The 25150-nt window shown below is 43.4% G+C and overlaps 1 protein-coding gene across 11 annotated transcripts in view; it reads left to right on the plus strand.

Annotated features, from left to right (window-relative positions):
- LOC143934131 (galactoside alpha-(1,2)-fucosyltransferase 2-like) overlaps positions 1 to 25150 on the plus strand; it is a 417951-nt gene that overhangs the window by 321482 nt on the left and 71319 nt on the right. Inside the window, exon 1 of one of the 11 annotated variants that reach the window (XM_077457468.1) lies at positions 1929 to 2325. The exons of 9 other annotated variants lie outside the window; for them this stretch is intronic. The gene's annotated coding sequence lies outside the window, so the exon portion shown is untranslated. Of the gene's footprint in view, positions 1 to 1928; positions 2326 to 25150 lie in introns of those variants that run through there. One more of the 11 variants, XM_077457462.1, reaches the window with a different exon arrangement.

The following is a 25150-nucleotide window of genomic DNA, read 5'->3' on the forward strand; positions in this document are numbered from 1 at the left end:
TTCTTTGTCTGAATTTCTCACTTCCTGTTCCTCCTCAGTAAGCTGTTCAGTAAACTGTTCTGGCTGACTAACCACCAACTCGGATGATGGTGAGAAGTTTACTGAGGAGAAACAGGAAGTGAGATATTCAGACAAAGAAAAAAAACATTTAGAAGGGAAATCGAAGGAAAAGGTAAGTGAACCAACAATGCACTAGCTTAGAGGAACCTATGTAGAAAATTAAAAAAACGAACCTTTACAACCCCTTTAAGCATTGTGACGCCTGCCATTACACGCACGTGAACTTTAATGGCATTCCAGTCTTGGTTCGTAGGGTTCAGTAATGAGTTGGACCACCCTGTGCAGCTATAACAGCTTTAACTCCTCTGGGAAGGCTGTCCACAAGGTTTAGGAGCATGTCTATGGGAATGTTTGACCATTCTTCCAGAAGTTTATTTTGTGAGGTCAGGCACTGATGTTGGACGAGAAGATCTGGCTCATAGTGGCCACCATAATTCCATTCCATGTCTTTATGGACCTTGCTTTGTGCACTGGTACACAGTCATGGTAGAACAGGAAGGGGCCATCCCCAAACTGTTCCCACAAAGTTGGGAGCATGAAATTGTCCACAATATCTTGATCTGCTGATGCCTTAAGAGTTCCCTTCACTGAAACAAAATTTGGCCAAGCCCAACCACTGAAAAACAACCCCACACCATAATCCCCACTCCACCAAATGATTCGGACCAGTGCACAAAGCAAGGTCCATAAAGACATGGTTTGGCGCGTTTTGGGTGGGGGAGCTTGACTGGCCTGCACAGAGTCCTTCTCATCCAACATCAGTGCCTGATCAGGCCTACCTTTACACACACATGAACTTTAATGGCATCCCAGCCTTAGTCCGTAGGGTTCAATATTGAGTTGGCCCAACCTTTGCAGCTATAACCGCTTCAACTCTTCTGGGAAGGCTGTCAACAAGGTTTAGGAGTGTGTCTATGGGAATGTTTGACCGTTCTTCCAGAAGTGCATTTGTGTCTCCCAATACTTTTGGTAATATAGTTTATGTGGTCTTAAGCTGTCCATACACATAAAGATCTCTCTTGTTCAGCTGAGCAGAAGTCAATAGAATCCAGAATGGACGAATCTTGCGCTGCCAGCTATTCTTATCACCGCTGTCAGAATACCCAAACAGTGACTGCATCTGATTGGCTACAGTCCTTTTTTTTTTTTATTTTATTTTTTTTTTTTTTCTTTGCTTGGCTCCTTTGATTTCTCATTTGAAGTTTGTTGAGCTGTGTGGTTTTTAGCATGATTACAGGAATCAGCCCACATGGGAGCTGTGTTTGGCCAGTTTTCAGATGACTATCCACAGGAAGTTTTCTTGCTGAGTTGTTGAGATGGCTTCCCATCCCCAAACAATGCACCGCAGTGGATCTGCCACAATCACTGTACCCCTTCTCCACAAAAAAAGGACAGTTGGCTTTTGGCTGCAATGTGATTTATGAACATAATGGAAAATACCTCCATGCATCAACAATTTCATTTGAAAGGTGGTAACATTCATTTGAGATCCCATGATGGGTTGGTTAAAAACCAACCCTTCTGGTGGCATTTTGCAGCCAGCTCCCAGAGATCTGCTGGAGCTGCAACAAATAGGACTTTAATGTCTTCCCGCAACAAAAAACTGACAACCGGTCATCGGGAAAGCGAAAAAATAAGTCATATCCAACTTTTACTGCAGATATTTTTCTTCACTTCCTGCTACCCTAAAATAACAGGAAGTGAGGTGAAATCTCCCCAGTGGAGACACGGATAGCTATAAAAGTCTTTACAAACGCGTTACCGTCCCAAAAAAATGAAACTGAGTTTCGGCTTATCTTTATGAACAATATCCGGCTTCGTGTAAACTTGCATTAAAGGCATGTAGACACAGAGGGAGAAACCTGAAAGGACTTCCGCACTCAGCAGCCTCTTTGTTAGGCAAATGACTCGCGCCTCATGCCCCGAGGAACAAGAACCGAAATGAAGATTCCCATCTTTAAACATTCAGGGGAAAATAAAACTAGGAGGGCAGGTGTTGTACAGGGAGAGCCCTAGTACTTTGAAACCTGACGCTGCTCAGGAAATGATGGAAAGCAAACCTCTTGTACCATTGTTGGACTCTGACACCTAGTGCCGGTAGGGCACCTTACAAATATACATACTTCCATTCCTTTTTATGACACAATCTCCTGACTTGACGAGTACAGCTGTCAGAGAACAGGACTTTCTACCTGCCTTCTCCCACAGGTACACAGATGGTGTAGGAGCGAGAGAGCTGCAACGTTCTCCTTGTAGATCCCAGAGGTAAGGAGCATGATCTGTACCGTGTGATCTTCTAGAACCCGTCCTTGATTAATGTCTCCAGTATTTTTAGTGAAATCCAAGAGATGATCTGATCAAACTGTACCGTTTTGTCATATCGTTGGTCTGGTTTATGAGCAATTCAGTTGGTGCTGTTTTTTTCTTACGACTTCAAAAGCTGTGACTTCTCCAGGGCTTTTCCAGTCCCTAGACTTTAATTAAGACGCAGGTAGCATTCATTCCATGGGTAACCCATGTGGATTGAACGGTTATACGTCTCCATGGAAAACATACAGTAGTTGGTCTATTTGTTGTAGCAGTGTATTTCACCTTATGAATGAGTAATGTTAGGAGTGCAGGATTACCAACATTTTATGTTTTCAGCATTGTTTTTATTCTAGTTTTTTTTTTAACAAGTATCATCACACGTGTAACCTCCTACATTGTCAGTCTGGTAGTTTGTACCTACGCATCGGAAATTCCGCCTCGCAATTTCAAATGGCTGCAAAACGCAGGACGTGTTTGCGATGCCAATACTTCTAATAGCACCCCAATTGTGGCGCGATTGTCCCACGGTATATTGCGCTGCAGTTGCGGCAAACCGCAAAACGCGGCCCTGGCGCCCAAAAGAAACTCCTGTTTCTTTTTTGAGCGTTAAGTATTGTGATTGCAGCACGATTTACCGCGCGACAATTGCGGCAAAGTCGCGGCGTGATTGGGGTGCCATTAGAAGTAATGGCATCGCAAACGCGTCTCACGTTTTACAGCCATTTGAAATGGAGTTTTGCCAGGTTTTTCAACATTTTGTGTTTTTTTTTTTTTTTTTTTTATACCCACAAAAGCGCTCATAAACGGCGAATAGCTTTTTTTAAAATAAATTTTTTATAGAGTTATGCAGGCCATACACGGTCAAATTTCGAACGAATTTTCTTTTCAAAATCAGAAAATTCGTTTTTTTTGTGATCCGATGATGCCACCATTGATTTTCGAAATTCGGCCGACCAAGCCTTCAATTTCACCTCATGTTGTTGCTACAGAAAATAATTTTCTTGGACGGGAATCTTCTTTTATCTTCGTAAATTTTCTTTTATCTCCGTACATTTTCTTTTCTTATTACATTTCTCGCATGATTCTCCCATCATTGATTAGAAAATCGTTCATTTTTCAAAAAATTTCCAACATGTCCGATTCCTCAAATTTTATTTCCGCACGAAAATCGGCTGTTACTGCAGCCCACTAATGGTGCGAAATTCATATGAAAATTCTTAGATACGATTTTCGAAAGAAATTTTTTTCAAAATTCGAACCGTGTATGGCCGGCATAAGAGCATTTTTACAGCTGAAAAATGCCTCTACAAAGTCACTAGTTTTGGGGTTTTAGCCAGACAGAAAATGCCCTGCTAAATAATGCTGATAACAGCCTATGGGGGAGATTTACTAATGCCGGCCATACACTGTTCGAATTTCGAAATAATTTTCTTTCGAAAATCGTATCAAAGAATTTTCGTATGAATTTCGCACCATTAGTGGGCTGGAGCAACAGTCGATTTTCGTGCGGAAATAAAATTTAAGGAATCGGACATGTTGTAAATTTTTAGAAAAACAAACGATTTTCTAATCAATGATGGGAGAATCGTGCGAGAAACGTAATAAGAAAAGAAAATGTATGGAGATAAAAGAAAATTTACGGAGAGAAAAGAAGATTCCCAGCCAAGAAAATTATTTTCTGTAGCAACATGAGGTGAAATTGAAGGCTTGGTCGGCCGAATTTCGAAAATCAATGGTGGCATCATCGGATCACAAAAAAAAACGAATTTTCTGATTTTGAAAAGAAAATTCGTTCGAAATTCGACCGTGTATGGCCTGCATAAAACTGGTGCACTCACAATCTGGTGCAGCTGTGCATGGTAGCCAATAAGCTTCAAACATCAACTTGCTCAATTAGGCTTTGACAATAAAACCTGGAAGCTGATTGGTTTCTATGCTGAGCTGCACCAGATTTTGCACCATGTAGTTTTAGTAAATAACCCTCTATGTGTGCATTAACACATACTGTAGGATAACATGCTGGGGAGTTTACTGGCTTGTCTATTTTAAGCATTTGTTTCATGTTTCATTGTAGTTGCAGGCAGCCACTTAGATTCACAGAGTGTAATTGTTCTTACAATGTTGGGCTAACATACATGAAACAAATGCTTTTTATATCTAAGCCACTAAAGTTGTATATAAAACCCTGTACTTTATACTACAAAAGGAATACAAATGACCTGAGGGATCTGGAGTGCTGTCTCCGCTGCCCTGCACCCATGCCTCCCCCCCCCCAATCCATGGCTCTCTGATCTACATACAGGGCACCTGACTATGGATTGCAATGGGAGGGTGTGTGTTTTTTTGAAGCGCGTGATTAGAGCCCTAGGCTCTAATAGGCTTCAGAAAGTTTGGGCTAGGGGCACAGGGCACTGTGCCCTGATCCCACAAAGTTGTGTGACAATAATGAATGAATGAATATATTTTTTTTAAAAAACAGCCGTCACAGATTGCATAGCTCCCAACTGTCCCTGATTTCGAGGGACAGTCCCTGATTTGGAGCAATGTTCCTCTGTCCCTCTTTCCTCCTCATTTGTCCCTCATTTTGGTCTGATCTATATAGTTAGATAAAAGTGCATTTTATATACATCAAAAAGTGTTTTCCAGTGCTAAACCTTATGCCCCATACACACGGTCAGACATTCCGACCACAAAAAGATTTCAGCTGAAACTTGTCTTGCATACACACGGTCGTACAAAGTTGTCGGAAAATCTGATCGTTCGGAACAAAGTGACGTACAAAACATACGACGGGAGTACGTAGAGGCCAGTAGCCAATAGCTTTCGTCTCCAAATTTTTTCTGAGCATGCGTGCCACTTTGTGCGTCTGAATTCTCTACACACGATCAGAAAAAGTCCAATCGGATTTTGTCAGAAAATTTTAGATCCAGCTCTCAAACTTTTTCTGTCGGGAATTCCAACAAGGGATTTTCCGACAACATAATCCGATCGGAATTTCCAACCGCGTGTATGGGGGTATTAGAGCCAAAAGCCAATATAGGGGATTAGTAGTGGTAAAAAAGCACTTGTGGGTTCAACCAATCTTGTTTTTTTTGTACAATTCTCTTTAAGGGGGAGTGGCAAGGGGTGTGTCCTATGCCTGCATACTTTTGCTGATAGGTGTCCCTCATTCCCATCTCATAAAGTTGGGAGGTGTGTGATTGTGACACATTCAGGTTACTGGTCTATAGGTCTATAAAACACTTATTTTCTATATTTTATTTAATTCAAATATAACTAATTTTATTTTAAAACTGCTTAGATAAATAAATATTATCTTGCGTTTTGAGTTTATTTTGTAGCTGAACTTTTATCTGAAAATGATGGACACGATGGCAACATCACGGTGAGGCAGTTAGCAACTGGCACTAAGCTCATTGCCCCAGGAGATCGCAGCCATTATAATGCTTGTCTGTTTACCTGTCACAGCACCCATAGAAGACTTTTCTAGAAAGGGCCTTATCTTATGGTGTGAAGTATTTGCATACATAAAATAAAATAGCAGGGTGTCCTCGTTCACATATTGCCTCAGGGCCCAGAAATGTTTAGTTTTTGTTTCAATGACAAGCTTCAATGAGAAGGGACAGGAAGTCACAGGGAGTGGTAGACGTAAATGTAAAAGGGACTGAGCCGTGGAAGCAACGTGTTGACTCAAGTTGCAGCGAGTATGGAGAAAGCAGCGTAGGATTCTGTGCATTCACTCAGTACGCTGAAACAATAAAAAGCTCCATTAACACAGGATATGTGTTCCCATTCCTGTGCAAAATAAAAAAAATGTTTAAAGCCCCTCCCTGTGGTCAGGGCCCCCAATCCCCAAATTCACATAAGCCTCCCACTTCCTTTTTTAACTTTGCAGCATTGTCAGCCCATCAGTGGTGTTCTCGTGGTGGCCCCAGTGGCAAATGATGATGTCACAGCAAGGGGCAACAAGAACACTGATTGGTGGTGGCCCCAGACTGCAGCTGGATCACCGGTCCCTACTAGCAAGAGGAGTTGCACAGGGCAAATTCAAAGTAAGTTAAAGAGGAGCCCCCCCCCCCCAACAAAAAAATTAAGTTAGCAGCTACAAATACTGCAGCTGTTGACTTTTAATAATAGGGCACTTACCTGTCTAGGGGTCCAGCGGTGTCCTCACCTGAGCGGATTCTTCAATCTGCTATTGGGCGCTATCCTTGCGGCTTCACAGGCAGTTTCATACTGCGCATGCATGAAGTGCCCCCAAAGGCTATGGGGGGTGGTTATGGGGAAAGGAGAGGGGGCCACCCCCCCCCCCCCCCAAAGGTGTCAAATGTGGCAGTGGAGGGGGGGGGCAAGCGAAGCTTCTCTTTTTGAGTGGAACTCCATTTTAAAGTGGAATTAAACTCCACGATACTTAATTTGGCCATAGATGGATCAAAACAAGAGTGGTTCAGCAGGGATGAACCAGATCGTGATTCATCTATGGCTGTTCCCATTCAAGTGATCTAAGGACCAACTGTTCTTCAATGGACTTGTTGAAAAATTTTGCTTTGATCAATGCTGCAGCCAATCAACTGCAGCACTAATCAGTGTATTCTGATGACAGGGGAGTCCCCACGCAGCGGGGAGGATTCCCTTATTCACCTCAAATGTGTGGATGGGCAAATTGGTTTGATTAGGTAGCTTCTGTAGTCACGTGGCCTCTATTCATTCTACTTCTCCGATCTAAAGAGAGCAACGGGAGGAGCTGAGATTAACCCCGGTCACGTGACCACAGAGCAGTGCCATGAAAGGGGGTACACACAGTACTTTATAGCTATATAAAACTGAGCAGATAAAAGTATCAGGGCTATTTATTTTAAGGAATGAGGGGAGGGACAGGGAGCAGATCGGCTCTCACATAGAGACTGGAGCTGACAGGCAGGGAGGGAGAGGGGGAGACACTCAGAACACAATGGGATGACGGAGGCATGTAAACTGACCACAGTATCATGGATCAGCAGCTATGATTACTGTGGTCAGTTTCCTATAGGGGCACACAGGCAGGATCAACCAGGTATTTTAGAACATAGAAAGGGACAAATTACACTGCAACAGCATTATGCTGTTATTCATGCTTTAAAGAAACAGGAGAATTTTATTAAAACATTTTTTTTTAGGGTTACAAACGCTTTAAAGCTGAACTCAATGTAAATATACCGTATATACTCGAGTATAGGCCGACCCGAATATAAGCCGAGGCCCCCAATTTACCCCCAAAAAAACTGGCAAACTTATTGACTCGTGTATAAGCCGAGGGTGAGACATGCCTGTCCATCCCTGTGTGTGTGTCCGTCCATCCCTGTGTGTCCGTCCATCCCTGTGTGTCCGTCCATCCCTGTGTGTCCGTCCATCCCTGTGTGTCCGTCCATCCATCCCTGTGTGTGTGTGTCTCCATCCATCCATCCATCCATCCCTGTGTGTGTGTGTCTCCATCCATCCATCCATCCATCCCTGTGTGTGTGTGTCTCCATCCATCCATCCATCCATCCCTGTGTGTGTGTGTCTCCATCCATCCATCCATCCATCCATCCCTGTGTGTGTCTCCATCCATGTGTGTGTGTGTGTGTGTGTGTGTGTGTGTCCAGCCTACCTTTGTCCCGAGCCTCCGTCCCGTGTATAAGCCGAGGGTGAGACATGCCTGTCCATCCCTGTGTGTGTGTCCGTCCATCCCTGTGTGTCCGTCCATCCCTGTGTGTCCGTCCATCCCTGTGTGTCCGTCCATCCCTGTGTGTCCGTCCATCCATCCCTGTGTGTGTGTGTGTCCATCCATCCATCCATCCCTGTGTGTGTGTGTCTCCATCCATCCATCCATCCATCCCTGTGTGTGTGTGTCTCCATCCATCCATCCATCCATCCCTGTGTGTGTGTGTCTCCATCCATCCATCCATCCATCCCTGTGTGTGTCTCCATCCGTGTGTGTGTGTGTGTGTGTGTGTGTGTGTGTGTGTGTGTGTGTCCAGCCTACCTTTGTCCCGAGCCTCCGTCCCGTGCCTTGCCTCCTTGCCTCCGTCCCGTGCCGTGCCTTGCCTCCTTGCATCCGTCCCGTGTCGTGCCTTGCCTTGCCCCCGTCCCGTCCCGTCCCGTGCCGTGCCGTGCCTTGCCTTGCCTCCGTCCCGTGCCCTCTTCGTCGGCGGCCATTGTAAAGTTCAAAAGCTGCGCCGCCGCCTTCGCCTGTGATAGGCGGAACACTGAATTTCCCAGCAGCCTGTGTTCCGCCTATCACAGACGTCGTATCATCCTCGTCCGTAGTACGAGGATGATACGATGTCCGTGATAGGCGGAACACAGGCTGCTGGGAAATTCAGTGTTCCGCCTATCACAGGCGAAGGCGGAGCCGGAGGCGCGGCTTTTGAATAGAATGGCCGCTGTCTGTCTGCTCGACACGCTGATCGAGCGGGCAGACAGCGATGACTCGAGTATAAGCCGAGGGGGGCACTTTCAGCCTCAAAAAAGAGGCTGAAAATCTCGGCTTATACTCGAGTATATACGGTAATAGACACTAATTACTACAGCTTTTTATATATTAATACAGTTTGCATTAAGAAGAAATGTAAGTACTTGAAGTTGAAGTGGTATTTGTGGCTTATAGTGCCTGTACAGCAGAGCTCAGAGAGGGGGAGGGAGAAGCAGAAAGGAACCAATCAATTGTGCTGATGCGCAAGGATCATGCTAATAGGAGGAGAGAGCAGAGTAGCAGCAAAGTCTGCTGCTTCTCCTCTCACTGTCCAGTCACTGGCTATAACAAAGTAATTGTACGTTTTATTACTAAAAAAAAAAGCAGGATATGCGCTCCAAGTGACTGTACCTTAACTAAGAGAAGAAAACCAAACAAATGATGCATCGGTCTGATACGGACAGGAGGAAGCATTTACGGTACTCTCTCTCTCTCCTTTCCCCTGGGTATTAAGCTTAATATACACTAGTAAAGTTGTGGCTCAACATGTTCATTTTAGTAATAATGGGTTGATTTTCTAATCATTAGTGGGGTCAAGTTGACATTTATTTCAAACGCATTGATGAGAAAATTTGAATGAGCAGGATGGAATTTTTTTCTCAAATGAACGAAGTGCGTTCATCCCATTCAAATTAAAATTGAATGATAAAAACAAATGTTTATGAAGTCGTTTTCAACTGAATGTACTGATGAGAATTTTTGTATGAATGTCCACATGACTGTTTATTTGCAAATCTGCTAATGTATGGCCAGCTTTACTCTGACTGGGAAATTGTACAGCTGGATATACATGGTTAGTTGTTTATCCCCACAGTTATTACCTTTTGTATCACTTGGCCCTCCCTTTTAGATTGTAAACTGTTGGAGCTATATAAATCCTGTATTGTAATAATAATAATAATTTAGCCAGTGGGCTAAAAAAAAATAAAAAAAAAATAATCCCCTAATATGTGTGGATGTAGGAACCCCCTCCCGTTGGGACATTGTATTCTGACAGCACCACCCACTGCTGTCAATATACACCGATGCGTGGCTTCAGCTGCTGATCAATGAAAGATTTTCCAACACGCCCCTGCAAAAGAAATAAACAAAACAATCGACTTTGAAGTGGGGGAGCCCACACAGTGTATGGCCATCCTAACATTGAGGCACTTCCCAATGTGAGAGCAGTAGGGGGCTGATCTGTGTAAAACAAAATGTATACGCATCTCAGAACAAAATGGCTATGCACAGGATTCAAGCCGTACATGTTTACCTATGTTACCTATGGGATGAATTTTAGTGCAGGAAGTAGATTCTGACCCTAGATGATGTGTGAACAAAAAATGTGCAATCCTCCTGGGAAGAAAACATAACTCCCAACTGTCCCTGATTTCTAGGGACTGTCCCTGATTTGGAATAAAGTCCCCCTGTCCCTCTTTCCTCCTCATTTGTCCCTCATTTTGGTGTGATCTATAGAGTTGTATATAAAATGCACTTTTTATCTTTCAAAAAGTGTTTCTTAAGCCCCATACACACTGTCAGATTTTATGATTTTATTTTTTTTCCTTCAGATTTACCAAAACCATGTAGGGCAAGGGCCTGCCTGATTGCATACAAATTGAAAATACTAAGGTTTGACCTCATATTGTATGGTTTTGGTAAATCTGAAGGAAAAAAAATCAGCAGAAAATCTTATAGTGTGTATTGCAGTGGTCTTCAAACTGTGGCCCGTGGGCCGGATGTGGCCCTTTTGCTTCCATTTATCTGGCCCTTGGAGCACTATTTCATCCACTGACACCAACAATGGTGCATAATTGCCCCATTGACACCAATGAATGGGCATGATTCCCCCATTGACACTGATGAAGGGGCATAATTCTTCCCAATGACACCAATAATGGGGCACAGTTCCTCCCAATAACACCAACAATGGGGCCCAATAACCCCAATGATGGGGCACAATCCATGCATTTATCTGGCCCTTGGAGCACTATGTCATCCACTGACACCATCAATGGGGCATAACTCCCCCATTGACACCAATGAAGGGGCATAATTTCCCAAAGACACCAATGATGGGGCACAGTTCCTCCCAATAACACCAACAATGGGGCCCAATAACACCAACGACGGGGCATAGTTACGCTCAATAACACCAAAGATGGGGCTTTTTTTTTACTCCCACCGCTGCCAGAATATTTTCTACTCCCAATGGCTACAGTCCGGCCCCCCTAAAGTCTGAAGGACAGTAAACTGGCCCTTTGTATAGAAAGTTTGGAGATCCCTGGTGTATGGGGGTTTTAGTGCTAAACCGTTCATCCAATTTTTAAATGGCTACATTTGTAAATGTAAAAAACCAGTAAAAAGGAATAATAGTGGTAAAAAGGCTCTTGTGGGTACAGCTCATTTGGCTGTACTTAGGTGGATCACAGGAGCGCAATTCGTCCTGCACTCCCGTGACCTGTTTTTCAGCAGACAGAGGGCTGAAGCCAGCTGTCGGTTGATGTCAGAGCCGGTCTAAGCTGGGGCAAGATCTCAACAATAAAAAGTCGGGATCTGCCCAAAACCCTTGACTGGCACCCGGCTCAGCCTCTCAGCGAGCCGCTGAGAACCTGAGCCAGCCGCTTCTGCCCCCTCCACAGCCCAGCGCTCCAGTTAGTGCGGGGGGGGGGCAGAGCTCTAGAACTGAACGATCAGCGGTCTTTGATTGCTCGGTTCTCAGTCTTAGAATGGTGCAGCATCCACCAAGGTATGACTTTTGAATTAAGAAAAAAAAAGCCAAACTTTTCTCTTTTATTGCATTCCCTGCATTAAGATTTAAAATTTCCAAATAGCAGTATGGCCCCCCACCCCCTTGAATACTTACCCAAGTACTTACTCGATCCAGCACTCCGCCCATCTACAGTATCTTTTTCCCCTCTCCCAGCTCTTACAGGCTTTGCTGAGGCAGTGGGAACCATTAGCTCCTGCTGCTGGCAATCAAATCCTGGGAGCAGGGGGTGGCGCCGAGCCATGCTGTGCGTGTCTATGGATGTACAAAGCCCAGCCTGGGAGTGAGCCCGCACATCTGCCCCCATAGCAAGTGCATGGAAGAACAAATCTTCAACATTGGCTGTTGTATTCTGAAAGCTGTCAGACTACCCGAACAGTGCCCGCATCTGATTGGATATAGGTGCTGCTCAGCTAAGAATTTTCTGCCCTCCTCTTTCTACAAAAGTCAAAAAGCATCGCATACTAGCTCATTATGAAATACTTGCCTTAGAATGAAGCCTTCTAGCGATGCCCGCACACCACTGAGACGGCTTTCCCCAGAGTCCCTGCCGGGTTTGCAGGCTCTGGATGAGTGGCCGGAGCCACGATGACGTCACTCCGGTGCATGCGTTCATGGCACATCGCTCGGAGGGAAAGCAGAGAATAAAATCCATCACTTCCCCTAGTAAAAAACAGCACATACAGTACACAAACACTGGCTAGGCACACATTTAACCCCTTGATCACCCTAGATGTTTAAACCCTTTCCAGCCAGTGTCATTGGTACAGTGACAGTGCATATTTTTAGCACTGATCACTGTATTGGTGTCACTGGTTCCCACAAAGTGTCAGTGTTTTATTGTCCATCGCAATCCCACTATAAGTCACTGATCGCCGCCATTACTAGTTTAAAAATAAATAAAAATTTCAGTATACAGTGGTGTGAAAAAGTGTTTGCCCCCTTCCTCATTTCCTGTTCCTTTGCATGTTTGTCACACTTAAGTGTTTCGGATCATCAAACCAATTTAAACAATAGTCAAGGACAACACAAGTAAACACAAAATGCAATTTGTAAATGAAGGTGTTTATTATTAAAGGTGAAAAAAAATCCAAACCATCATGGCCCTGTGTGAAAAAGTGATTGCCCCCCTTGTTAAAACATACTATAACTGTGGTTGTCCACACCTGAGTTCAATTTCTCTAGCCACACCCAGGCCTGATTATTGCCACACCTGTTCACAATCAAGGCATCACTTAAATAGGAGCTGCTTGACACAGTAAGGTCCACCAGAAGATCCTTAAAAGCTACACATCATGCCGAGACCCAAAGAAATTCAGGAACAATTGAGAAAGTAATTGAGATCTATCAGTCTGGAAAGGGTTATAAAGCCATTTCCAAAGCTTTGGGAATCCAGCGAACCACAGTGAGAGCCATTATCCACAAATGGCGAAGACATGGAACAGTGGTGAACCTTCCCAGGAGTGGCCGGCCGCCCAAAATTACCCCAAGAGCGCAGCGACGACTCATCCAAGAGGTCACAAAAGACCCCACAACAACGTCCAAGGAACTGCAGGCCTCACTTGCCTCAGTTAAGGTCAGCGTTCATGCCTCTACCATCAGGAAAAGACTGGGCAAAAATGGCCTGCATGGCAGAGTTCCAAGGAGAAAACCACTGCTGAGCAAAAAGAACATCAAAGCTCGTCTCAATTTCTCCACAACACATCTTGATGATCCCCAAGACTTTTGGGACAACATTCTGTGGACCGATGAGACAAAAGTGGAACTCTTTGGAAGGTGTGTGTCCAAGTATATCTGGCATAGAAGGAACACTGCATTTCATAAAAAGAACATTATACCAACAGTAAAATATGGTGGTGGTAGTGTGATGGTCTGGGGCTGTTTTGCTGCTTCAGGACCTGGAAGACTTGCCGTGATAAAAGGAACTATGAATTCTGCTGTCTACCAAGAGATCCTGAAGGAGAATGTCCGACCATCTGTTCGTGTACTCAAGCTGAAACGAACTTGGGTTCTGCAGCAGGACAATGATCCTAAACACACCAGCAAGTCCACCACCGAATGGCTGAAGAAAAACAAAATGAAGACTTTGAAGTGGCCTAGCCAAAGTCCTGACCTGAATCCTATTGAGATGTTGTGGTATGACCTTAAAAAGGCCGTTCATGCTCGAAAACCCTCTAATGTAACTGAATTAGGACAATTCTGCAAAGATGAGTGGGCCAAAATTCCTCCAGGACGCTGTAAAAGCCTCATTGCACGTTATCGCAAACGCTTGGTTGCAGTTGTTGCTGCTAAGGGTGGCCCAACCAGTTATTAGGGTTAGGGGGCAATCACTTTTTCACACAGGGCCATGATGGTTTGGATTTTTTTTCACCTTTAATAATAAACACCTTCTATTACAAATTGCATTTTGTGTTGTCCTTGACTATTGTTTAAATTGGTTTGATGTTCCGAAACACTTAAGTGTGACAAACATGCAAAGGAACAGGAAATGAGGAAGGGGGCAAACACTTTTTCACACCACTGTATATGCCATAGTTTGTAGACGCTATAACTTGTGTGCAAGCCAAATAATATACACTTATTGGGATCTTTTTTACCAAAAATATGTAGCAGAATACATACTGACCTAAATTTATGAAAAATTTGATTTAAAAAAAAAAAAAAAATTATTGGATATATTTTATAGTAGAAAGGAAAAAATATATATATTTTTTTTTAAATTGTCAGTCTTTTTTTTTTTTTTTTTTTTTTATAGCGCAAAAAAAAAAAAAGGCAGCTGTGATCAAATACCACCAAAAGAATGCTCTATTTGTGGGGAGAAGATGACATGAATTTTATTTGAGTACAGTGTTGCATGACTACACAATTGTCAGTTAAAATAATGCAGCGCCGCATCGTAATAAATTGCCTGGTCATGAAGGGGGGGGGGGGGGGGGGTAAATCTTCTGGAAGTAGGTTAAAAAAACAAAACAAAGAAAGAATACCAAGCAGATGGGTTGGAAAAACAGGTGTGGCACAAATACAAGAATATTTGTAGTAATAGGGAAACTGATGTATCTCAACTAAACATCACTGCTTGCTATTTAAATAGTTTCCTTCCTGTTCTCACGTTCAGCTACAAGCTGTATCCCATTCTCTTGCTTGTTATTTTTCTTTTATCCTTAAAGAAAAAAAAATTTTGTATTTTTTTGATGAACTGATTGCTCCCATTTAAGTTCTGATCTGGATTGTGATAAACAGAAATGCCAAAAACTGTATTTCCCGCCACCATTACCCAACGTATTAAAATAACTACTCAGAGGAGTTTTCTTCATTCTAAAGAAGACACAAGGTAATCTGTAGGGCCAAAACTATCCCGGTTTTTAACTCTGGACCAACATGCGCCAGTTCCCACACATTGGCTGGTTTTGTTGCTCATTGATGCAGAAGGAACCTAGTAAAAATGACGATAAGTCATGCAGCCAATCAGAATATATCTTGCTCTGACATGAGCACAGTGAACTGAAATGTTGATTACTTAGGGTAGTGTACTTTGTGTATTAACACTGCACTTTTTACCATCTTAATAAAATGATCTTAAATATTTTTTTTTAAAGATGTCCATTTTGCTTAAGGAGTTGGTTTCTCTTTAAAATTGTTTATTTTAGTTAGTTCACCCCAGGTTTCTGCTCCTTAGTGCCTCTCTCCATAACTAGCTGGCTGCTTGATTCTGCTGCAATTTATCTCCCATTTAAGTCACAATTCAGCACATGCTCAGTTTTCAGTGAGTTTCTAGGCTGAGCATTTCCTCCCTATCACATCTGAGCAGCCCATATGACTATACATATGGGGATGTATACAGAGTGGCAAATGACAGCCCACCCCCTCCCTCCTCCTCCAAGCCCACTAATCAGCTAAACACAATGGAGGCGGAATATTGCATGTAGATTAATGGAGGCTTCACCTCCCTGTTTTTCTAAGACACAGGCTGGAGGGGCGTGAAACAGGCTGTGACTGGCAGAAATCTGCCCACACCATGGTATTGCCAAAAATAATAAGGATTTAATTTCATAATGCACCCCAAGAGCAAATTAAAATGGTAAAAAGCACTTTAGTTAATACCTAAAGCCTAAAGTACATTACCCTAAGTAATCAATATTTACGTTCACTCCAATGCATTATTGGCGGGTTTTTTTTGTGTCTCCCATCAGATCAACTGTGGGTATAGCATTGTGTATATGTAGGTTTTCTAAGTGTGTGTGTGTGTGTGTGTGTGTGTGTGTTTTTTTTTTTTTTATATTACCTAGATGGTAAGTAACCATATGGCTTCTTAAAGATGCCGTGCAATGTACCCGTGGGTTTGGTGCGGTTTAGCTGCATTTTCCCAGGGGTCCTGGGGTTTTGGTGTGCTTTCTGAAAGCGCAGCAAAACTGCATGCTGCATCTTTGGTACATATTCAGAAAGCGCATCAAAACTGCCGGCGCTAATAGAACTTTATGGGAAAGCCCAGCTAACCCACACCAAACCCGCAGGTACATTACTCTGCTCCAGTGGTGCGCTCAAACTGCAGCATATCAGACTTAAAGTAGCCCATGCTCAGTGGAGTTTGCTCATAGTGAGTGCAACAGGACAGAAGTGCAGCAGACAAAGCTGCATAATTTGAGCTTTAGTATTTGTTTAGGGTAAGTATAACGTTTTTCTGGCTTTTTTCTTTTTTCCTGTTTGTTCTTATTTAATTTTACCTTTTGATATTGTGGTTGATGCTGGGTTGTTATTAGTAATCACTGATTAGCTTATGATTGGTGTCACTGTTTATTTCTGACTAAAGGCTGCCATTTCTGTTTAATCAGTTGAAATTCAAGCCAAGCGTGGGCCAGTTGGCAACACCTGACTCAACAAAAGTCAGATGTTTGTCAAAGGAGTTAGGCTGAAAATTGCTGACCAAGCAGGGACTGTATCCAATCAGATACAGGTGCCAACTGTTGGAGTAATAGGGGAAGATTCTTCATCCACGCTGTTTAGCAAGAATAGGGAAATCTAGTCTATTTATAAAGCATAAAATGCAACTTTTACAAACATTTGCTGGTGAAACGCATGCACACAGATAGTTCTCCAGCCAGGGCCGGTGTTGTGCCAAATATTGTCCCCCGTCTGATAGTGTCCGCCCTGTACTGCTCTTGTGCAGTACGGGGGACAAGGAGACGCAGAAGGTCTCCGAGGATGAATGGCGTCTGCGCACTGAGTCCAGGTTCAAGCACAACCATCCAAGTGGACATAGAGTTAGAATAAAAAATTGCTGAGTGAAGCGAGGCCGTGCCTATAGCATGGTGAGCGGCCCTGCTACTAAGTGCTACCGTATGTCCACTTGCATGGTGGGGCTTGAACCTGGACTCGGGGCAGAAGGTACTAGCAAGTGCACAGGCGCCGTTCATCTTCGGAGACTTTCGGAGTCTCCATGTCTTCCGTACTGCGCCACCGCTGCGCCTGCGCAGCACGGGGTGGACACTATCTGATGGGGGGACAGATTTTAGCAGACCACCGGATATAGCCTGTCTGATGTGGGGATGATATGTTTCTTTAAATGCAACTCTATGGTGCATCTCTGTTGTACTTCTTCCTGTGTGAGGTTTCCTGTTCCTGCTGGGTCATGCAGTAAACATGGCTTCTGTACAGTAATGGCTTGTGCTGTCTCTTCACATATATCACATCAAACATGTCAGATTTCTGGATCCATGCTCTTTCTGCACAATTGTCACTGAGAGCCTGCTAGCCTTGATGTGAGTGTTCTTGGAACTGATTGTGCCTCCTGACAATTACAGTCCTGACCTGGATGCTGAATATTTGCAGCAAGGAAAACTGCATCATGGCAGCTAACAGCATTCCACTGCCTGAGGCAATGAGTGTGAGTGGAAATGTCAGCAGTAACTGGGACAATTTCAGGGCCTGCATCAGTGCAAGCAGCCACACTGAGAAGGGTGATGGGCAGTGAATGCCTCCATGTTTACAAGCATAATCTGAACCTCACAGAGGAGCGAAAGTGTGACCCCAAAACCATTCTGGATGCATTAGAAGCCTTTCTTCAGACCCTCTAAAAAAATTCATATATGAAAGATATATATTTGACTGCTGTAAGCCAGAAGACTGTGAATCAATAGATAGGTTTGTCACATGACTAAGCGAAAAAGCTGCAAGCTGTGAGTATGGCTCTCTGAGAGATGAACTTATTTGTGATAAAATAGTTTTGGGCACCACCAGTGAAAGCACACAACGCCACATGTTGAGGAAACACGATTTAGAGCTACAACCGGCAATTGAGATATTTCGCACTGCAGAAATTACTGACAAACGTATGAAAGCTACGGAGCAGGATAAATTGATAATATCATTGCAGCCTCTAAACAGCAAAGCTTCAAAAACCACCAGCATAGGTTTCAGCCAAGGGTCACCTACACAACTCACCTGGGGGGAAGCCTGCATTCAAGTATTATGGCAAAGTGCATGTACGAGAGAAATAAGTGTTGTGTATATGGCAAAATCTGTATTGCATGTGGTAAACCAAATCACTTTGCAAGAGTGTGTCTCTCCAGTTAAATGGAAGCAAGGAAGCTGCACACAATTGAGCAAATGTCAGATCCGGAGGACACACACCTGCTTAGCACTGACATGGTTTACTCATCAGAATGCATTGGTGCTGTAAACACAAAGGGCAAAAAATGGTTTGTAAACCTCAGATTAAACAATATAATCCAACCCTACCAGCTGGACTCGGGTGCAACGTGTGATGTCATTAGTATAAAGGACAAAATGAAACTGGCACCTGTTCAGCCTAGTAGTAGCAAACTAAGGGGAACTAATGGAATCATTGGGGCTATTCCAAACAGAATGCAGAATACGTGAGTGTATACACAAACTGAACTTTGAGATTGTTGATCCTGATCAGAAACCACTATTATCAGGTTCAATATGTGAGCGCCTTGGACTGATGCTGTTCACCATTCCTGATGCTGTTCACCATTCCTGCTGAGCTACATAATGTTGATAATCGGGCTGCAAAATCTCTGACTAGGCCACTGACAAAACGGCAAATTCTTCACGCCGACAGTGATGTGTTTGAGGGCCCTATAATCTTTGTTCCAGGAGAGGTATATTTTGACCTTGATCCTACCATTTAATCTGTACAATGTGCCTATTGCCATTAAACCCCAGGTTAAAGCTCAACTAGATAAATATGAAGTTAAAGGACATCTGACTTCAGTATCCGAGCCTACAGATTGGATCAGCAACATGGTTGTTATCAGAAAGCCTGAGAAGATCAGAATATGCATTGATCCCAAGTTTCTGAATATGGCCCTGAAACGGTCCCACTACTTAATGCCAACACCTGATGATATTTTGCACAAACTACCTTAAACACTCTATCTTCACACTTGTTGATGCTAGAGATGCCTTTTTACAATGAAAACTGGATGAAAAGTGTAGCTACGTGACCACGTTCTGGACTCCTTGGGGCAGAAAAAGATGGCTCAAACTACCATTTGGAGTCTCTGTAGCACCTGAAGTATACCAGTGAAAGCAACATGAACTATTAGGTGGTTTTCACGAAATTGAGCCAATAGCTGATGACATTCTTATAGTTGGCTGCAGTAATACAGATGAGGAGGCTGAGCATGACCATAATCAAAAGTTAATAGTGCTACTGGATTGTTGTAGGCAGGTGATGCTGAGGCTTAGTGCAAAGAAATTGCAGTTCAAGGTGGAAGAAGTCCATTTCCATGGACATATCCTGTCTTCACAAGGCTTAAGAGCTAACCCAGATAAGATTAAAGCCATTGTAGACATGCCACAGCCTGCTGATACCAAAGCGTTACAGAGATTTATTGTCTTTGTTACATACCTAGTAAAATTCCTGCCACACTTATCTGAGGTGTGTGAGCTGTTAAGGCGACTTCTGGAGAAAGATGCAGTTTGGCACTGGCTTCCCAAGCATGACTGGGTAGTAGAGAATATAAAATGCTTGGTCACCTCTGCCCCAGTATTGAAATACTATGATGTCGCACAGCCTGTTACGATACAAAGGGACTCCAGTAAAAATAGCCTAGGTTGTTGCCTTTTGCAGAAAGGTCAGCCAGTTGCATGTGCGTCCAGAGCTCTTACATCAGCTGAGCAAAATTATGCTCAAATTGAGATGGAATGTTTAAGCATTGTATTTGCTTGCCAGCGTTTCCATCATTATCTTTATGGACAGGATTCAGCTGAAACACAAACCTCTGATATCCATATTCAAAAAGTCCCTTTTGTGTGCTCCAAGTGTTTGCAGAGCATGATGCATACATTGCAGCATTACAACCTCAATGTTGCCTACAAGCCAGCCTGTGAAATGTATATCAGCGATACCCTGAGCAGAGTTTCGTCTGATAATGTGGCACCTGGAGGTGAGCATTGTGAAATTTGTCTGCTGCAACAGGAACAAAATTTGTTTGCCGATATCAATCAAGCAGACTATCTTAATGTCACAGATCAGCGACTACATCAACTCATACAGTACACCAACAGTGATGCAACTTTACAAGCTTTGAAGTTTATTGTTTTGAGTGGGTGGCCAGATGAAAAAGAGGCAGTACCTGGAATTGAAAAGGAATACTGGTCCTTTTAGAGATGAGATCCGCATACAAAATTATATCTTGTACAAAGGTCCAAGGGTCATCGTGCCAAAGTCACTGAGAGCAGAGATGTTATTACGCATACACGCCAGCCATATTGGTGGTGAAGCATGCTACAGACAAGCTTGTGATACTCTTTACTGGCTCAACATGCATAGTAAAATCAAAGACTCAGTAATTATCCCACCTGCAATGAATATGCTGATTTACAACAAAAAGAAACCATGATGTCACATGAGATACCGACATGTCCATGGCAGATTATCAGTATGGACTTATTCAACTGCACAGGCAAGGAATACCTGCTATTAGTCGATCATTATTCAGACTTCTGGGAAATAGACCTTCTTCCCGACTTATCCACTGAAGCTACAATTAAGATGTGCAAGGCTCAGTTTGCACATCATGGCCAACCAGATACAGTGATCTCCGACAACGGCCCTCAGTTTGCAAGCCTACAATTCAGAAAATTTCCCACTGAATGGGAGTTTGAGCATGTTACTTCCTCACCATGTCATCCGCAGGCTAATGGCAAAGCTGAATCAGCTGTAAAGATTGTTAAAAAATGTATGCAAAAAAAGCACAGAGTGATGGTAAAGACCCATGGAAGGCCATTTTTACATTGGAGAAACACTCCGACTGAAGGCATGGATAGTAGTCTGGCACAAAGACTGATGTCAAGGAGATTAAAGACCTCCTTACCAGTAGCAAATAGGCTTCTTGAACCCTCTGTCATACAAGGTGTTACAGAAAAGTTAAGGATTAGGAGACACATGTCAAAGGCACGATATGACACATCGGCCAGAAATTTGACAGAATTTAATATTGGGGAACGAATCCATATGAAACCATTACCTGGAGATCGAACAGGCCCTTGGAGAATAGGTACTTGTCTGTAAACGGTTGCACCACGCTCTTATCTTGTGGACGTTAAAGGAACTCTCTATGGCCACAATCGAGTGGCTTTGAAAGTGGCAAAGCAGCCTGAATCTCAGTATCCCGTGGATAAATCACTTGCTCAGTATCACAATGACATACTCACCCATTGACAGTGAGGCATGTACAGAGGCAATGTTTCATAACGGCAATGACAGTTCTGGGCAAGAAGTATACCCGACAGCTGTCAAGCACAAAGCATGCCAGTACGTGATGAGAGGAGCCCAGTAACTTCAGAGAGGGCTAAAGGAATCCTTGCACAAGGGGCAGTCTTCACCCATAATTGTAGATGTTCATAACCAACTATGAGACTTAACCTATAGAATGTGTTATTACTGTGTCTCTGTTGAATTTCACAATGTTCATTTTTTAACACTAAAACGAGGAGATGTTATGGATGATATGTTTCTTTAAATGCAACTCTATGGTGCATCTCTGTACTTCTTGCTGTGTGGGGTTTCCTATTACTGCTGGGTCATTCAGTAAACATGGCTTCTGTATAGTAATGGCTTGTGCTGTCTCTTCACATATATCACATCAAATAGGGGGTACAGTAAAAATGTCAGGGGGGCAGCAGGGCACTATATAGGAGTCAGTAGGACAGTGTAGAGGGGATCATCAGGGTAGAGGATAGTGTCGGCAGTTTGTAGGGCAGTTTACAGAGGCCATTAGTTTGTAGGGCAGTGTACAGTGAGTCAACCGGGCATTGTACAGGGGGTCAGCAGAGCAGAGGATGAGAGGTCCGCAGAGGAGTGTACAAGAGTCAGTAGGGCATTGTACAGGGGGTCAGCTGGATGGAGAGCAGGGGTTATCAGGGGAGAAGACGGGTGGAGCACAGCAGAGAAGGGTCTGCAAGGTAGTGTACAGGGGTCAGCATGGCAGAGAAGAGGGCTCACAATGGTAGAGGACAGGGAACAGCAGGACGGAGGACAGGGGGTCAGTAGGCAGTGTACAGAAGTCAGCAGTATGGAAGATAGGGGTTTAATAGGGAAATGTACAGGGGTCAGGGGGGTCAGTAGAGCAGTGTACAGGGATCAGCAGGACGGAGGACAGGAAGTCAGTAGGACAGGGTACAGGGGTCAGCAGGACGGAAGACAGGCAGTCAGTAGGGCAGTGTACAGGGGTCAACAAAATGGAGGTCTGGGCGTCAGTAGGGGAGTGTACAGGGGTCAGGAGACAGCAAGTCAATAGGACAAGGGGGCAGGGAGTCAGGAGAGCTGGATACAGGGGTCAGCAGGACAGAGGACAGGGGGTCAAATCCCCCTCATTTCTCCTCCAAGCACAAATCTCCCTATCCCCCTCTTAACAAACATCCACCCCCCCCTCCCCTCATCCCAACCCAAGTACAAATTATCCTTAGCACACTGTAGTCTCATCTCAATACAATACCCCCTCTCCCCCCTCAACTTACAGGCAGAAAAAAAATAATTGCTAGGAAATCACTTTCCTGCTGTCATATAGGGGCTGAGATTTAATTCATAACATTTCTGTCCCCAGTAAGTAAAAAACATGTGAGGGATTGTGTTGTTAAAGCAAAACTTAAACGTTTTTTTTTTTTGTTTTGTTTGTTTTTATAACACATATGTTATACTTGCCTACTCTGTGTAATGTTTTTGCACAGGGCAGCCCTGATCTTCCTCCTCTGGGGTCCTCTGCCGGTGCTTCTGGCTCATCCTGCAAGCGGCATTCTTTTTATTGCAGTAAAATAAACCTGCATGCCTGCTCAGTCTTCTTTGGAATGTTCAGTACAAAGAGCTGCACAAGTGCAGTTCAGTTTACATTCCGGCACAGATCCTGCAAGCAAGGATGACTGAACTCTTGTGCATGTGCAGGAGTGATGTCATCCTGCACCAGCCAATTAGGATAGTCAACCCGAAGAAGCTGGCTAGAAGATGCTGTCGCTGGTAAGGGATGCAAGTCTATTGATGGAGAGGTTAGTATCCCAGAATTAGTTGCACTTTAACCACTTGACCTCCAGAGGATTTACCCCCCTTCATGACCAGGCCATTTTTTGCGGTACGGCACTACATTACTTTAACTGACAATTGCGTGGTTGTGCGACACTGTACCCAAATTTTTCCCACAAATAGAGCATTCTTTTGGTGGTATTTGATCACCTCGGCAGTTTTTTTTTTTCTTGCACTTTCTGCTATAAAACATATCCAATAAAATAAAATGGAAAAAGTTGAATTTTTATTCAGCAATTTAGGCCAATATGTATATATTTTTGCAATATTTGCAGTGGACCAATCTGACACTAAGGCTGGATTCACATCTATGCATTTTTAGTGATTTTTTTTTCATTTTGCAGATTAAATGGACTGTAGTGCAAATCTGCAAAATGCACTAAAAATGTATAGGTGTGAATCCAGCTTAACGGACACTGTTTTGGGGACCGGTGACACTAATAAACTGATCAGTGCTAAAAATATGCACTGTCACTGTACTAATGACACTGGCTGGGGAGGGGTTAACATCAGGGGCGATCAATGGGTTAACTGCATGCCTAGCCTGAGCTTTCTCACTGTGGGGGAGGTGCTTTTACTATAGGAAGGCATTGAACCATGGTCTTGCAAAGTAGGAACACAGGATCAATACCTTCCCTACTGACAGAATAGCAATCTGCCTTGTTTATATAGGCAAAGCGCTGTTCTGCCTGCATACTGTACAATTGGTAGGTGCTGGAGGACATCAAGTCTGTGGTACATGCCGCTTGGCTTCCGCTCTGATCACACTACCAGCGGTGCGCGCTCTAGACCCGGAAGTGTCAGATCACGTACCAGGTAAGTTATCTGGCATAGGTGGTCAGGAACTGGTTAAAGTGGAACTTCACTCTCATTGGTATATAGATAGATAGGAAAGTATTTCATATTTACTTGTTTTAAACTTCTTTTTTTTTTTTTTTTATGTCTTCAGTTACTTCCGGTTTTCTTGCCTAGGCAAATTATGTCATGCATTCCAGGAGTATTCAGGAGGGGGGAGGAGGAGGGGTTTTCTCAACTAAGCACACTCTCCTGCGTGCATACTCAAGCTAAGGGCAGATGGATTCCAGGATGATCATTCATCCTTACTCAAGATGGCCATGGCCAGAAATGCCAGAGGTGTTTTTCAAAGTGATTTGAGCATGGAGATGGATAGGGGAACTAGCTTTGAATATTACAAATGAATTAAATAGTGTTTTGGGTTTGCGATGCTCAGATACAGTGAAAACCCACTTTAAAGACTTGGCTGACATGGTGGTTAATGCAGTTAAAGATTTCATCATTAAAAATCCAGCAGTGGGATAGCAGTGTTTGCCACATAATGTTTTATAATAATTATGGTAGCCACCTCATACCTTTTTAAACCTGAACACAAATTAATGCCTATCCCACACCCACCTGTCTCCGAGGCCACCCCCATCAAATCATTCCGCACATCTATTACCTTTTAGGCGCTATATAAATCGTGTATAATTATAATAATATTAATTACACAGGTTTTGTGACTGATTAAGGTGGTAATTAAACTCACTTGGTGCCTTATCCACATTTAATTAGCCTCAGAACCTGTGTAATTCAAAGGCTTTCAGGTTTAAAGGGATGAGGTGGCAACTCTAAAGCCTCATACACACGATCGGACTTTGTACAAACTTTCCCGTGTATTTCTGTACATTGGCCCTGAACTTGTTGTTTGTGTTTGTTCACTACAAAAGTAAGTAGAATAATAATTAAAAAAAAGTATATGGGAGATATAAGGAAACAAAGTATAGCCGATAAAAAAAGAAAAAAAAGTCTATAAAAGCAGACAAAAAGAGAGGCCAAACATATTCACAGTGCTGCTAAACCACAGAAGAGGAATTAATGTCTGAGGCTCCATTCACACTTGTACAACTCCCAAGTTGTAACAACATTGGAGTGCAACTTTGGATGGGTGTAACTTGGATAAGACTTTGGCTTCGACCAGCGATAATAGACAACT

The sequence above is a fragment of the Lithobates pipiens genome, unplaced genomic scaffold (genome assembly GCF_037356315.1).
Source record: "Lithobates pipiens isolate NorthernLeopardFrog02 unplaced genomic scaffold, aLitPip1_a1.2 Scaffold_27, whole genome shotgun sequence".
NCBI lineage: Eukaryota > Metazoa > Chordata > Amphibia > Anura > Ranidae > Lithobates > Lithobates pipiens.